The sequence below is a fragment of the Ranitomeya imitator genome, chromosome 3, assembly GCF_032444005.1.
Source record: "Ranitomeya imitator isolate aRanImi1 chromosome 3, aRanImi1.pri, whole genome shotgun sequence".
Lineage (NCBI taxonomy): Eukaryota > Metazoa > Chordata > Amphibia > Anura > Dendrobatidae > Ranitomeya > Ranitomeya imitator.
The window spans coordinates 802,330,266-802,334,591 of record NC_091284.1 but is presented as its reverse complement, the minus strand read 5'-3'; the positions used below and the strand labels follow the sequence as shown (position 1 = coordinate 802,334,591).

At 40.4% G+C, this 4,326-nt stretch overlaps 1 pseudogene; it reads left to right on the top strand.

Moving 5' to 3' along the window:
* Positions 1-210: 210 nt before the first annotated feature.
* LOC138672368 (snurportin-1 pseudogene) lies at positions 211-1,322 on the top strand (annotated as a pseudogene).
* Positions 1,323-4,326: the final 3,004 nt, after the last annotated feature.

The window sequence follows — 4,326 nt, the reverse complement described above, 5'->3', positions numbered from 1 at the left end:
TATATTGCATAGTGCTATTAAATTAAAAAAACTCACCGCTGTCAGACGCAGGCTGATTGTCTCCGGATATAAGGTATAAGCTCTCCAGTCGGTCATCTGGGTTTCAAGATGGGTTTTTGTCTGTAGTGCTAGAAGTATGAGGTCATTTGGCATTCACTGTCTGTACTTCAGCTTTGTGTCTGGAGACCGGGTTCCTCTAAGGCACCAAAGAGTACGTGAACAGCAGATGATGGACGCCCTCACAGAGGCCCTTGCAGGGAGCTTCACTTTTTCTTCTCACCTCAATAGTACTTCAGCTCCTCATCCAAGATTAGCGCAGTATAAAGGCAAATACAGCTCTCTGGAGCAGAGCGAGCGCAGGAGGAAACTGCTGGAACTACAGAAACTAAAGCGCTTGGACTATAGCAACCATGCTCGCTGGCTCGCATCTGGAGATTGGACAGACCAAGACGAAGAGAAGGATGAGGATGGGAAACAAACAGAAGACGTAGATGAAGACGCAGAGGACATGGATGTGGAGCCTTGCAAAAAGTTACCCAGATGTTATGCTAACCAGATTATGCTTTCTGAGTGGCTAATAGAAATTCCTCCAGATCTGGCTGATCTTTATATTCTTGTAGTCTGCCCCACTGGAAAGCGTTCTTTAGTTGTGGCTTCACAGGGTTCTACTGCAGCTTACACTAAAAGTGGGTACTGCGTGAACAGGTTTCCATCATTACTACCAGGTGGAAATCGGCATAACCGTGCTACTGGTAAAGACTACACTATTCTAGACTGCATATATAACGAGGAGTCTCGCACATATTACATGCTAGATGTCATGTGTTGGAGGGGACACCCGGTGTATGACTGCCAGACTGACTTTCGCTTTTACTGGCTCCAATCAAAGCTGCAGGAAGAAGATGGGTTGTGTAATATTTCCAAGATCAACCCTTTCAAGTTCATTGGTCTGCCGAATTTCCCCTGTTCATTGGATTCCATTCAGAGTGTCCTCACACAGTCCTATCCCTACAAGGTGGATGGCCTGTTATTTTACCACCAGCACACACACTATATTCTTCCAGCTAGTACTCCACTGGTTGGGTGGCTCAGTCCATACATGGCACCTGAAATTCTAGGATTTCCTGCCCCACCAGGACCCCTTACAGAAAAGCCAGCATATGCACAAGAGCAAATGCGACAGATTCTTGAACACAAGAAGGATGGGAAAGGAGCAGCGGAGGGTGGACGCTATGAACTGGAACATCTGTCAACAATCCCTCCATCCTAAGAAAAGACTGCTGGCACACGCTATCCTGGATGGTGCGCACATTCATTGCTGCTGTTCATATAACACCACCTGTGCTTTGACCTTAATATTGTTCTGGACCGGATATGGAATTAATGTACAGCGGTGCACTTATAAACCTGCAGAATACATGGCCATACATGACCGATTAAATTGCTTGATAAAAAAGGACACAGACACAAGTTGTAATGGAAGAAAAATGGCCATGAGTTTTATTTTGGGTTACACAAATTAAATAAATATCCAAAATTCAATAAATCTAATAAATATTCATTAAAACTTTTACCAAACGACCAATCCGCCCCAAACAAGGGGCGATTTTTCCCAAAAGCCATGCCTTAAGCAGGCATACCCCCCCCCCCCCAAATAAACTCAGCCATTTTTCGACCATATATTGTAAATCCAAATTAAAAATATCCAATCCTACGTCGGACAAATGGACCAAATCTTGTCTGTACAAACCTGGAAGTAAACCCTCCAGATCAATGTGCCTAAACGAAAAACCCTTAATTAGGGGAAGAAATCTACAAATACTCCTGTTTACCCGAATACGGATTTTATCCATAAAAGAACAGTTGATAGCAGACCATAAAAGCCTTGGTACAATTTCAGAAAAAATAATGTCCGTATGAGGGAAAGACTGCTTCAAAACAGAAATATCGGACCTCATAATGGCTAAAAGATCTAATGTCCCCTCACTTTTCCAAGATCATTAACGCCGAGATGAAAGATAACAAGATCAGGAGTGGGAAAGAAGGTTAAACAGTTTTTAAACTCTAAAACAAAACTGGACCACTTCATACCGCGAACACTGTGCCAGAATATATGGACTAAATTAGGGTCAAAAGAAAGATTCTCAGAATAAGAGCGCTGTTTAGCCCTCTTCTGGGCCCAAAACCCATGAATGACCGATGATCCAGACTACCAACGGGCCTAAAATTAAATAGAAAATTAATAATCATACAGTTCATGGTGAATATAAAGCTTAAACCTTTTGGATTCCCACCTACCCATCTGTTTAATCTTAGATTCCGAAAGGCCAGCCCTTGCTGCTTCAGTAGCAGCACCAATTCTAAATGAATGTGATGTTATTTTAAGATGCTCCTTTCCCAAAAATGACAAGCATTTCTTCAGGATAAAATTGAATTGAAAAATCGTCGCAGGAGAATTATCTTGATGTAAAAATAGAGGGCCATGAACGTTAGGCCTAATTTGAAGCTACTTCCGAGTAGTAATGACAGGGCAAATTAAATGATTGGGAAAATCAATTTTTACTCTTGCTCCCCTGCCCATCTGATCCGTTTCAGACTTTCGTACAAATATAAAAATGTGTGAATCATGAAGTTCTAAATCGGATAACATGAGCCCAGAAGGCTGAGATTTTCTGGGAGAAATTAACTCACCAATACGAAGGGCGCCGAAAAAGGAAAGCAAAAACGCTAAATGAAAAAGGACTGATTCATAATACGTAAAACAAACCTTAGAAAGAGACAAACCTAGGTCTCTTAATAAGGAAAACGAAATTGGGCGTCTAGTATCCAGTTTGAATTGCCGTCTTTTAAAACCTTTAAAAAACTGTTTGATAGGAAAAAGAGCTGTCAATGGAGTACTTCCAAGAAGCTTCAAAAAGAATGATACCAGAAAGACATTTAGCCACACTGGAATAAGATAATTTTTTTACGAATTAGGAGCTCAATAAACATCAAACCTGATGTACTGTCAGCATTTCTCGGATCTAAATTGTTTATGCTGCAAAACTCCAACCATTGAAGCCATACAGCTGAGTAATCAGCCCATGATCTTTCGGATAATGAATGCTGAATAAAATTTGTCATGTTGCAATGAGATCACAGAATTCCGGAGGGTAAGGAGTTGCTTCTTTGTCTGCATTTGGAACCTGTAGATAAAAAGTCGACCACTGACTATTGCATAACGAATCAGTAGCTACGTTTAGAACACTAGAACCAGATTTGGCCTTAATCCAGATATTAAATTTGAGACATGGAAAAACTGTCTCAAAATACTTGCTGCCCATTTAATCTTGGAAGACAAGGTGTTAATTGCCATAATAAATCCTTGGTTCATGGAAAGAAAAAATTCTGGAATTCTGCAAAATTACCCCAGATAAAAATGCCCAACAAAACCGCAAGAAGTTCCAAAATCATAGGTTTGTCAATTAAATTAATAAAAACCCAAGCTCGGGGCAATTGGCAAACTAGCCAATGAGAACGAAAAAGGACCGCGCAACCAAGATTCCTGTGAACCTAAAAATTGAAAGATAAAGAATCCGCCAAAACAAAAGCGGATTGCCAACAAGACCTGCCATTAAAGGCTGCTAAAAATTGGAGCCCTATCCTAGCATCCTCTTTTAAATCCGCATGAATCCGAATGAGAACCAGGAGAGGAAAAGCCAATTGTGGAATCATACATAAGCCTAGAAAAAGCCCTACCAATAGGAATAATGCGAAGGGCAAAATTCAACCAACCTAAGAGTGATTGCAACTCTCTAAGGGTAGTCTTATCCCTAGAGATAAAATTCAGTAGGGCCTTTTGCAATTTCGTTACTTTTTCAGCGGGAAGGGAACAATCCATTTTTCACCGAATCCAAAGTGATACCTAAAAATTCAATAGATTTGGTAGGAAAAACCATTTTATCACTTGCGATTGGGACCCCAAAATTCTCACAGATCTTAAGAAAAGTGGAAAGAGTTTGCAAACAGAGGATGAAGCCGAACCCACAAATTAAAAATTGTCTAGGTAATGTAAAACCCCCACCCCCTTGCTGTTGGCTTCCACAACCCAGTGTAAAAAAGATGAGAAACTCTCAAAATAAAAACAAGATAAAGAAAAACCCATTGGAAGAAATTTGTCAAAGAATTCATTTTCAAAATAAAAACCAAAAGAATTGAAACCATCCGGGTTAACGGGGTAAAGTCTGAACGCTGATTTGATATCGGATTTTGCCATAAGGGCACAATACCCGAACTTCTTAAGGATATCAATTGCTGTATCAAAAGAAGCATAAGATACAGAGCATA